The sequence below is a fragment of the Lissotriton vulgaris genome, chromosome 1_1 (assembly GCF_964263255.1).
Source record: "Lissotriton vulgaris chromosome 1_1, aLisVul1.2, whole genome shotgun sequence".
NCBI classification, from domain to species: domain Eukaryota; kingdom Metazoa; phylum Chordata; class Amphibia; order Caudata; family Salamandridae; genus Lissotriton; species Lissotriton vulgaris.
This window is the reverse complement of record NC_141685.1, coordinates 1,087,439,967-1,087,452,753: the sequence shown is the minus strand read 5'-3', so window position 1 is coordinate 1,087,452,753 and position 12,787 is coordinate 1,087,439,967. Positions and strand designations below refer to the sequence as shown.

At 41.9% G+C, this 12,787-nt stretch overlaps 1 protein-coding gene across 1 annotated transcript in view; it reads right to left on the bottom strand.

The window, feature by feature from the left end:
- Positions 1–12,787, bottom strand: part of ENTHD1 (ENTH domain containing 1) — a 1,212,238-nt gene that overhangs the window by 489,889 nt on the left and 709,562 nt on the right. The window lies entirely within an intron of this gene.

Here is a 12,787-nt window from a genome sequence, read left to right as displayed (position 1 = left end):
TGGGGCACGACGCATGTTAAGCGCCTACACTCCCCTCTCCCCCCGCCCCCTCCCTCCCTGCACCTCCCCTCCCCCCTCCGCCCCCTTCCTTGCATAAACAAAAAACTAGAACACATTTTTTATGTTAATTCTGGTTTTTATTAGGATACTTCAGTTGTATATAATGTTTTCTAGGTTATATATAAGGTGACAAAGGGTTATAACATTTTTTAATTATAATTTATAACTTTTAAACATGCTGCACAACAATCACAATGCTCTGCAACACATATTAAAAACGTTAACAAAGCCAATAGCTCTCTCTAAACACTTATAAGGCCCCAAAGGCTAGACCCTTTGGCTATGCCAATGCTTGTTATATATTTTTTTAATAGATTGAACCCATGAGCAATTATTGCACAAAAGTTGTAGCAGCGAACCTTGCAATGCCGCACCTAAAACCCAGTTCCAAAAATGTTGTAAGTTTCTGTGCAGCCACCCTCGACGTCAGCTGCTAATGGGCGTCGCTGTGTTTTCCAGATCACAGGTACTTTGTTTGGCTTGTATGGGGGCGCACAGGAAAGGAGTCCAAGAAAAACTGTCGATTTTGTGTATATGAAAAGTTTCTTTATTTGATTTTATTAATTCTTTTAAAAGCAGTCACAGTGCAATTTGCAACAAAATCAGCCAAAGTGTTTCACTCCCTACCAAGGAGTTTCTTCAGGGCGAGTAATATTTAAACCGGTAGCGCGTGCTCAGATCCTCAAGAGTCGTAAAGAGAGTTTCTTGTCTCAATAGCTTGAATTCCTAGTTATTCTGTTGATTCGGTAGTGCTGTGTACTAGTACTTTATTTCCACCTTAAATTGTTCGTGGACCTCAGCAGAACCTCACAGTGTAATTGTATAGGAATCCCTAATGGTGGCGTGTCAAGCTCCGATGCTTAAGATTCCAGTGAAGGAAGCCGTATCAATTCCGTCTCCTACAGTCAAGTGTTGGTTCAAAAGTAGTGAACCTAAAAGAGTTTCCTCATCCACATCAAAGTAACGGTATGGATGGTACAAGCCAAACCATGAGCAATTATTGGTTTATGGCCCAAATTGTCTTTTATGTCTGCGCCTTCATGCATCAAATGCCAGTGTGCACATTTTTCTTAATTTACGTTACCCAATGAACTTCATTAATAAAACCTGCCCTGCTTCAGCATCAGCCTTTGAGTCTAATTCAAGACAATAATGTATGGAGGAACCTCCAAGTGGTATCTTTAAATATCTCAAATAGGGGGACATTTCTCAGAAGAACCATTTTAATTGCTTTGGTCCTAACAGAGAGGGCCTGACACCTGTAGGGAAGAGCTTTAGTAGTCATTTGTCAACAGAGTAAAATACAAGACATTAGCCACCAATAAATAGACCAAGGGCCTAATTTCGAGTTCCATGGGACTGCCTAACTCGCAGTGCAGGTGCAGTGGTGGTTAGGGCCACCATAGGACGGCCGTAACTTCAAGGGATCCGCGATCCCTGGCGGTAGTGCGGTTGTCTGAGAGCTGCAATATGCTGGCGGCGCATGAGCCCGCCATGAAACCTGTGACAGAGAGGAAACAAAGGGTACCCTTCAGGTCCCTCTGTTCCCTCATGGCCTGAGCATGCATGGAGGAGGCACATGGTGTGCCCCCTGTCTGCATGTGCCCCCTTTCCTGCATGGCATGGACTGCACAGTCCATGTTGTGCAGGAACGGGCTTTGGCGTTCCCATTCCTGTGCTTTTTTTAATAGGTACCACAGTGGGAATGCCAAAGGACCACCCGCCAGACCATGAGAAAACTCGTAATCTGGCAGGTAGCCGGTGGTGAGGTTTTGCTGTCTCAAAGCAGGGTGGGGCAAGCTGCTCCACTCCCACACTGCCAAACTCATAATCAGGCCCTTAGTTTTGGCTAAACCCGTTCTAACTGGCCCATAATTTACAGAAACCTGCTATGACGGCCTAAGAGTTTTAGTCTTATTAGGCAGAATTTCCACACTTTTAAAATGTTGGTAATGAAAAGGTCTGACTTCTGACACTACTTTGAGAAATTCGGATAAGTCTTCATAACCAATTAGTTCGTAAAGGACACAGTTTAAGGCTACAAGGCAAATTAAAAGGGGATTGAGGCAAAACAGAGTACACCTATCTTTAGTGGAGTAATATGTAGTTGGATGCACAAGGTGCTAAGGACCGGAGACTCAAAACCCCTACTTCTCCTGAGATATACTAGGTCTCCTAATTCCAAAAAACATAGTGGTCCAGCACACTTAATTTCGATTAACATGTCGATTTAACAAAGGTTTTACGGAAGTGATCCTTAGTATATTTAAAACATTCAATCACAAATCAAATATCAAAACAAAAATGGCAATTTCGGCAGGGTTTCTTCTTTAATTTCTTTATTGGAGACTTCTTTTTTCAGACAGATTAAAAACCGTAGCCAACGCATTTCGTCCTCCTGAATCTTCAGGGAAAAAACAAAACACTCTATTTTTACCCTTGATTGGATTCTTTTGCCTTGTTCAATGTCTCCTTCTATAGTCAGGCAGTTTATTGTTTTATCTGTTGTGTAGTTGGATTGGTCTAACGTGTAATCAAAGCATTTAATTTTTCTTCATATCCCAAGTTGTCCGTGTAAGTAACATGCAGGTCTCATGGCAAGAATAACCTCAATATCAATATCATTCCATTAGTGACTTTCAGAGCTGTATTCTGGCCGGCGTGGGGTCCAATGTTCATATACGTCATTGAGTGCTTTTTGGGGGTAAAGCCAGGAAATCTAAACCCAACATGGTTCCAAAACCCTCCGCACCTTTCTCAATACCCCACACATCGGATCTAATGGGTGCACTGGAATTCTTCCAGGCAGCGATGACAAACTTGCTGTACTCAAAATTTGGTCCGGCAATTGATCGGCTGACATTGTGAGAGAAAAGCTTATCACCCTTCAACCACACTGAATTAACTTTAATAGGAGGGTTAAGGGTCCAACCGGGACAAAGCACTGCAATGGACCCCCTACTTTGGCAAATCCGTCCAATAATAACATGGAACAGTTACAGTCCCAGCCTCCGCACAGAGGGTGCTTGGAACAACGAGCCAAGGCCCAAGTGATAGCAGGGATATGCCTATACAGGCACGAGCTCTGGAAGGATATCAATCTTTAGGTTGTTGGATGCAGGGGGGAAGTGAGGTCCAGTCTGTGCCTACCAGTTATCCATCTGCCACCTGAATCTACCCCTTATGTAGTGGTTTTGGGGAATGTACCATCTCTTCCCCAGGGTATTAAATGGGATTTTGGCCAGTTGAAGAACAAAGTACTTCACTGGTTATCAAATAACCCCACATTGGGACTAAGGGTGGAAAAAATATCAACATGGTGCGTAGAGTTAGCTGGATAGGTAGTACACGTAAAACAGGAATGGGTGATTGTGTTATTGTAACTTTTACCAGACCTCATTTAGCTGAAAGGATCCTGTTCATGGACCCATATTCTGCTGACAATATAGCGTGATCTGTGTGCAAGAAACATGGTTGGCGGATTGTAGCTTATTTCTGGATGGCTATAAGGCTTTCTTTGTTCCAGCCTCCCCTTCTATGGCTGGTAGACCTAAGGGGGGATATATATATATATATATATATATATATATATATATATATATATATATATATATATATATATATATATATATATATATTCACTGAAAAAACCATAGGTTTCACACCAGTTATAGTTAGGAATTAGCATTTAAAAAACCTATTAAATTCACTGAAAAAACCATAGGTTTCACACCAGTTATAGTTAGCTGGAAATTTTACTGATATAAAACCATTGAAATTCCCACGTTATAGTTAGATGGACTCACTATAACTTGCGCGTGCAATGCACTGCTGATGACATCACATATTACATCACTCATGACATGGTCAGTGACATCACTCATGACATCACTGATGACACCATCCAGTGAATGTGTGTCTTTCTGAAAAATAAATATATTTTATATATGTATATGTAAAAGTTGATGAAAGAATAAATGTTTAAATAAGTGTCTAAATGGATGGTTTTTAAAAATTGATTGGTTAACTGGCTTAATAAGACATCATCAGCAGTGCATTGCACGCGCAAGTTATAGTGAGTCCATCTAACTATAACGTGGGAATTTCAATGGTTTTATATCAGTAAAATTTCCAGCTAACTATAACTGGTGTGAAACCTATGGTTTTTTCAGTGAATTTAATAGGTTTTTTAAATGCTAATTCCTAACTATAACTGGTGTGAAACCTATGGTTTTTTCAGTGAATTTCATAGGTTTTTTAAATGCTAATTCCTTTGTATATCGAGTTTCTAACGTTTTTTTTTTTTTACAATTTGCTGTTTTTTTTAAAGTATTCATTTTTTTTAATATAATTTTTTTCTTTTGCGCTCTGGGTGCGCGCTCCGGGAAGCTTTCAGCTAAGCTCTCCTGTAAGCTTTTCCGTGAGCTCATCTGAAAGCGCACCCAGAGCGCAACTGTCGTTCGTGAAAAAAAATATGAATGAAAAGTTAATAATAATGCAAAACATTTCGTACCATACAAATAAAATTAGTTTTTTTTAATAAGGAAAATGATTATGCATTTCTGTAAAAGTTTGATGACGTCACTTCGGCGCGCAACGTAAGTGCCCTCGGAAGCGCCTACGTTCGCGGCGCGTAAACGCACGCAAAAGCGCCTACGATCGCGCCACGTTTGCGCCCCGGAAGCGCCTACGATCGCGCTGCGTAAACGCACCGGAAGTGCTCCGGAGCGCGCAGCGTAAACGCGTCGGGTCATGTGACCCTAAAATAACACTTTTCATTGGTTGCTAACAGTTTTTTTTTACAATGAATGAAATCCCCACCCATTTCCTTCACTTCTTCTTTCACTTTTGTGACTGAAAGACCTGCCTTTTTTGCTGTTGCATATTTCTTGATTAATCATAGCTGCCAGACCATCCAGCAGTGAAGATGACTCCAATGATTTCATTGATGAAGAGCCTCCTCAGCCGAAGGTCAAAGAACATTTCATCTGGAAATTTTTTCAGTTTCCAGCAGACCAGAAAAAGGTGAATGCACCAAAAGTAGAGTGCAGGATCTGCAAACAGGTCCTGTCACGGGGTAACCCCCAAAAAAAGTATTCTTTTGGCAACTTCACCATGATTCGCCATGTGGAGAGGAGGCACCCCCAGAATTTTGCCCGGGAAAGTGTCAGGGCTCTGGCACAAGAGGTTCCCAGAGATGGGGCCTCTACATCAACAGGAGGAGCAACTTCTTCTGGGAGAGAGCAATCGCAGGAGCAGGTGGCAAACATACAACCTGCATTTAACCATGGGGTCGTCAAATGCAGATACTGCAATCAACTCCTCACCTATGGGGAGCAAAGTGTCCTGCTCATGGTTCGAGCATTGGAGAACCATCGCTGCCCTTCCCACCCCTAATTTTTTTCTTTTCTTTTTGCTCCTGTTGAGCAGTTTCCATTCCCTGTTTTTGTTCCTGTTCAGTTAAAAGAAGAAAACCAAAAGTTCTTTTCAGAACTACCTCCAATTCTCATCAAAGAGCTATATTCTTAAAAAAATGAAGAGTAAGTGAAATATAGTGCATTGATAATTGAAAGGAGAATGAGTAAGAAAGAACAGAAAGGTATGAGAGGTGAAAGGAAGTGAAGTAGGAGGAATGAAAGAAGGTGAGTGTTAGAAAAGAAAGTTATGACACAGTGAATAAACTGGAGGCCTCATTTCTGAAAAGTGACGCATCGCTACGTGAAAACAGCGATGCGTCACTTTTCTGGACGCTCTCCTTATGACATTCCAGATATGTCATTTTTAATATATGACTAATCAATTCGCAAGGAGTTACAGATATGTCAGTATTTCTGACGTATCTGTAAACACAAAAGTAACGCATTGCTGGAGTGCGTCACAAAAGTGACGCAACTCCAGTAATGTGTCCTTTCACATGGAAAAAGCACCATGTGAAAGGTTTGCTGTGAAGCAGGCGCAAGATTTTGGCGCAACAGCATCCTAAAAGTGACGCACTGCGTCATTATTACCAAGCTTTTTGCAGGGGAACACCCCCTCTGCATGCATTATACCTGACACTATTTTTAAAAAGTGACGCATCTAGGTACATGGGTCACTTTTTAAAACTCTGCGCCACATTATATCTGCATCAGGTATAATGTATGCAGAGGGGGCAATCCCTCGCAAAAAGCTTGGTAATAACGACGTACTGAAATCTATGAGATTTCTCTGCGTCACTTTTAGGATGCTGTTGCGTCAAAATCTTGCGCCTGCCTCGCGTCACTTTCATGTTTACAGATATGTGAGAAATACTGACGTATCTGTAACTCCTTGCAACATGATTCGTCATACATTAAATATGACACATCTGGAATGTCATAAGGAGTGCGCACAGAAAAGTGACGCATCACACCAGCAGTATAATAAAATGTGCCTCGTTGCACTATATTTAAAGGATGCAACAGCATCCTAAAAGTGACGCAGTGAAATCTCAAACATTTCACTGCGTCGCTATTACAAAGCTTTTTGCGGGGGAACACCCCCTCTGCATGCATTATACCTGACGCAGATATAATGTGGCGCTTGATTTTAAAAAGTGACCCATCTACCTAGATACGTCACTTTTTAAATATAACGCAACGAGGCACATTTTTTTACACCACTGGTGCGATGCGTCACTTTTCTGTGCGCACTCCTTATGACATTCCAAGTAACGCATTGCTGGAGTGCGTCACAAAAGTGACGCAACTCCAGTAATGTGTCCTTTCACATGGAAAAAGCACCATGTGAAAGGGCTTGCGTCAGTCTAACACCTGCTGTAAAGCAGGCACAAGATTTTGACGCAACAGCATCCTAAAAGTGACGCAGTGAAATCTCAAAGATTTCACTGCGTCGCTATTACAAAGCTTTTTGCGGGAGAACACCCCCTCTGCATGCATTATACCTGACGCTATTTTTAAAAAGTGACGCATCTAGGTACATGGGTCACTTTTTAAAACTCTGCGCCACATTATATCTGCGTCAGGTATAATGTATGCAAAGGGGGCATTCCCCCGCTAAAAGCTTGGTAATAACGACGTACTGAAATCTATAAGATTTCTCTGCGTCACTTTTAGGATGCTGTTGCGTCAAAATCTTGCACCTGCCTCGCATCACTTTTATGTTTACAGATATGTCAGAAATACTGATGTATCTGTAACTCCTTGCAACATGATTCGTCATACATTAAATATGACACATCTGGAATGTCATAAGGAGTGCGCACAGAAAAGTGACGCATCACAACAGCAGTGTAAAAAAATGTGCCTCATTGCACTATATTTAAAAAGTGACGCATCTAGATAGATGCGTCACTTTTTAAATATTGCATAACAATGCGCATTTTTTTACACCGCTGGTGCGTCACAAAAATTGACGCACAGGAGGCGCAAAACTAGCAGCGCAAGGCCTTCATAAATATGGTCCTGGATTTTCCCCGTGCTTCGCCGGTGCGCGTACCATGCGCTTCCCCCGCGCAAAACGAAAAAAAAAAAAAAAATGTAATGCCCTACAGGACCCTATTTTAGCCCCTACATCAAACCTAGGGGGTCAGAGGGGGTCTACTCTTCCCCCTTATGGTCATTTGCCCCTTTTTTTTTCAAACCCCTTGTGTCTCGATTTTACCGAGACACAAGATGGCGGCCGCTCCAGACTGTTTAGAATGTTTACAGACACCCAAGAGCCAATCAGCTTTCTGCTCGCAAGTCGCGTGTCGCGCCTGGAGCGCACTCCGGTGCGCGCACCGGAGAGCGCATATAGATATATATATTTTTTTGAACCTAAATTACTCAAAATCCACTGCAGCACATATCTTGAGACATAGCAAAGGCACATCGGGCTACCAGTCCCTTCAATTTTGCCAAGTTTGCTGGAAATCCATTCAGCCGTTCGGGCTAAAAGTGAAATCGACCGCCCTATGGAAATTTACATGGGGAAAACGCGTTTTGGGACCCCCCTTTTATCTCGGCCCCCGCTTGACGTATCCCCCCCAAACTTTCAAGGAAGGACCCGAGCTCGACGAGGCCGTTTTCAGGAAATTTTCAGGCAGATTCGTCAACCGGTGCCAAAGTTATTCCAAATAGAATTTTGAGATTTAACATTGAAAAAAATCCTAACTATAACTACCTACTGGCGACCGCCAGTAGGTAATATATATATATATATATATATATATATATATATATATATATATATATATATATATATATATATATATATATATATATATATATATTTATATGTATATATATAACTTTGCACACACTTCCTCAACGAGGAATAAATTAGGTCGCACTCCGTTTTGCTTTCTGTCGTGCACATATTTATTTAAACAAGCAAACAAACCACCAACGTTTCGGTCTCTACTGAAACCTTGCTCACGGTAACGCCCTCCTTCCCACATCACAAATTTAAACTTTACTTGACCTAATTTCATATTCTTTTTTAGGAGGGCATTATGGTAGTTGTAGTGTACTTTGTTACTTTAAATATTGTCACTATATACATATACATGATGTGATTAATTCATACCTTTTTCATTCTAAATTCATATTTTTATTTTTATCCAATACATAATTTTTCTGCTTTCAGTCCGTTTTTTAATATATGTCTTATAACAAAAACCATATCATACATGTATATCATCCTCTAGTGGATTATCTAACACATGACTTGTCAAAAATTAATTTCCTCCAGTGCAAAATTACTGCAGGTCATGGTTAATTCATCATAGGGTTTTGTATCATATAATAATTATTTATTGTTTTTTGTTATGTTTTTTGTGTACAGGTGTAAAGTGTGAAATTTCAAAAAAGTTCCTTAAAAGAGTTTACATGTTTTTTTGTTTTAGTTCCAACCACTAAAACTATTTAAAGGGGGCTCTTAGTTTTTTTGACATCTTTTATATCAGGATTTCACAAACTGTGTCCTTTATAAATAAATTTACAATTCCTCACTCTGGTTCAGACCATGGGGGGTCAGCGAGCGCATGTTTAGAATATGGCGTGATTCTTTTCACCGTAATATTCTTTCTCTGTCCCCTCCTCTCACATGTTTTTTTGATGTGTCGATTGCATAAAACTTTAATAGTTTCCAATCTCCATCGTGGTGCGTTTCCATGTGTTTTGCAACCGCATTTCCTCGATCTTTATGTTTGGTTGCTCTGACATGTTCTAAGATACGCTTTTTTAGTTCACATTAAGTGCTTCCAATGTATCTTAACAGACACGGACATTCTATTACGTATTACGTAGTTATGACATTTTATGAAACCTTTACTCCGTAGCCATTTTTTATTTTTCTCCTTCTGAAAATGGCTTTGAGTTAAGCGATCTTTTAAATTTCTTGTATGTGATTTTTGGAACATTACCCATTCATTTTCCAACTGTATTGTCCAATTGTAATATTTTCCAATTCCTTTTTAGTACCTGATTTTATTTGATTCTTTAGAGAAAGTTGTAATGAACCTGATTGGCTCTGGTTCTGAAATTCTTTGATCTTTTGCTTGTTTTGGTTTCAGTAGATCTAATCTTTTCATGTTGTTTGCCCTTTCCCAGCCTGATTCAATTTGTTTTTTAACATATCCTCTTTTTTCAAATCTCTTTGCTGAATGCGTACTACTTTTTATCCATTCCCTAGGGTCTGAGCCTATGGGTCTCAATCTCAGGAATTCCCCATAAGGGATGTTTTGGAACAAACTCTGTTGATGAAAGCTTTCCGCATGCAGAGTGGCGTTTGTGGCAGTTGACTTTCTGTGGAGAGTTGTGTGAATTTCAGTTCTGACAATGTAAATTTCAGTGTCAAGGAAAGTCACTCGTGATTTGCTTAGATCATAGGTGAATTTGAAATTAGCTGGAGTTTCATTCAGAATTTTGAAATACTCTTTAAATTCGTCTTCAGACCCATCCCAGATTATCAGCAAATCGTCTATGAAACGCAACCATAGCACTATTTTGTTTAGAAATGTATTGTTTTCCGATTGCCATGCACAGGTTTGTTCCCACCACCCCATAGTGAGGCAGGCGAAACTTGGACTAAAAAGAAAAGCCCATTGCAGTTCCCTTACGTTGGAGAAACATCTCCCCAAACATGAACATAATTTGTTTCAGGCATATGCTAATCATCTCCTACAGCATTTTATTGTGTTGAGTAAAGTGAATGTTGCGTTCTTTTAGACAGAAATTGCATGCTGCTACCCTAATTTCATGGTCTATGTTGGTGTATAAGGACACCACATCCATCGTTATTAGTATGTAAGATGTTTGCCACGGGATACCATTTAGTTTTCTCAGCATGTCACTTGTATCCTTGATCTACATAATTTCGAGACAAAAGTTAACAGAAAAAAATTAATATAATTTGCCATTAGTTCCAGTAAGGATCCTATTGCCGGTACTATCGGATGCCCTGGTGGTCTAGTGCGATTTTTATGGATTTTCGGCAAAAAATACATTGTTGCCATAGTTGGATGTTGGACCGTCAGATATGTCCATTCATCATGGTCTATTAGTTTTAGATCTCTCAATTTTTATTTTTTTTTAATTCTTTTTATTAACAGAAATAAAGTTTGATGGTCATGACAGTTATGAAACAGTATAATCATATGTGCAAGTCAGGAGACACAAAGCAGAAGAAATATTACTCGTGTAAAAATAATCAAAGCAGTGCATCACATATCAATTCACAATTTGAGCAGTTCGTCAACTGAGACAATTGAGGGGATCACATATATTGGCAGAAAAAATCAAGGAGGCCCCCTTGCTAGATTGGTCTGGGACCAGGGGAAACACAAAGGGAAAACAAGCAGTGTCCCATAAAACAAACAGACTACCCTATGTAGTCCAAACAATGTAGAGCAAATTATTGCAGGATCACATATATTGCCTCTATACTCGTTCCAATTGGACGAAACTTCAATCCATTTTTGCGGGCATCCACGTGCCACATACACAGTTTTCTCCTGAAGCATGCACCAGTCCATGTCAGTCTTCCATGTGCCCAGTCTTGGAGGCCTAGTTGCCCCCCACTGTCTAGCTATGTTTCTTTTGGCTATAGCACAGCCCAGTGTGACCCACAGCTTCCCTAGAGGCGATAGATCAGTGGGTTCCCAAATGTTTAGCAGGCATTTCTTCGCTTCCAGCCGCAACTCCACCCCCCACACCTCTTGCATGCAACGAACCACCCAGTTCCAGTATTTCTGCAGCACATGGCATTCCCACAGGGTATGGAAGAAGGTCCCTCTTTCACCACACCCCTTTCTACAAAGCCCATCCTCACTACGGCCCATTCGTTGCAGACGGGTCTAGGAGAAATATGCTCGGTGGAGAGAATTTTTAACTGAATCAACCGGAGCCTGGCTGATATAGCTACTTCCTTAGGAGGAGCGAGCGCAGTCCTCCACTCTTCGTCATCTATTTCCAGACTGTCAGCTTCCCATTTCCCCTTGAGTGGCAGTAAGAGGTCCGGGAGTTGTTGACAATTTTCTTATACGTGAGTGATATGGCGTGTTCGGGGAGGTGGCCATCTAGCAGTCTATCCTCCAGGGGGGAGGAGTCAGGGGGCTGAGTTCCTGAGGGGATATACTCCTGGAGGGAGTGTCTGACCTGCAGATATCGAAAGTGTTCTGTATGTGCCAGTTCGTAATTAGTTTGGAGAGAGGCAAAGGACACTACTCCATCCGGGCCCCACAGAGCTTTAATTCGTGAAATACTAATGAGGTCCCAATTACGGAATCCCTTAGTTCGGCCCAGAGTTCCCAGCCTCTCGGAGACCCACAGCGGAGTGGCCATCGTGAGTGAATCAGTCCAATCCATCCTACGCTGTACAATGTGCCATAACTGAACCGAGTGTTGTGTGGGCCCAGTGAGTGGGTACCTACCGGGCTTAGAATAGAGTGCAGCCTCGAAGTTACCCCCCGGAAGCAGCCACCGGTCCATTCCGTATCCGGGGTCATTCCCGTCTCAGTATGTGCCCTGATTGATGGCCGAAAGGTGTGCAGCCCAATAGTATTTTCGGATGTCCGGAAGCGCAATGCCGCCTTCAAACCAACCCAGGGTCAATTTTTGAAGTGAAATACGAGGCGTCCCAGACCATAGCAGTTCTCTCTGGTGGCTTCAATGGACGCAAAATAGGAATTCGGGACCAAGTCCGGATAATTTGGCAGGGCATATAAAAACCTAGGCAATGCCATCATTTTGAAGAGCGCCGCTCTTCCCAGCAGGGACAGCGGAAGCTTTCTCCAGGAGTCCCTCTTGAAGCGCTGGAGGGGCGGGACGAGATTCCTCTCATACCTGGTAGTCTTCTCCTTAGAGATAAAGATCCTGAGGTATTTGAACCCCTCAGTGGCCACAGTGATCAGGCAGTTGCGGGGGGTGGCGGTGGGTTCCCCTGCAAGACGTAGAGTACGGACTTGTTCCAATTGATTGTGTATCCGGAATTTCTCCCGAAGCTGGCGAAGATGTCCATTGCCACTATGAAGGACTTACGGGGTCTCGTTAGGTACAGGAGGATATCATCCGCGTAAAGCGAAATCCTATCTTCCCACCCGTCAGCCCATCGTATTCCCTTCAAGGAGAGATCTTGCCTGACCCAGGCAGCCAGAGGTTCCAGAGACAGTGCAAAGAGTAGGGGCGATAGGGGGCACCCCTGCTGTATCCCCCTCCCAAGCGGGAACACCTCGGAGGCTTTATTGTTAACCGAGACCTGGGCCAGG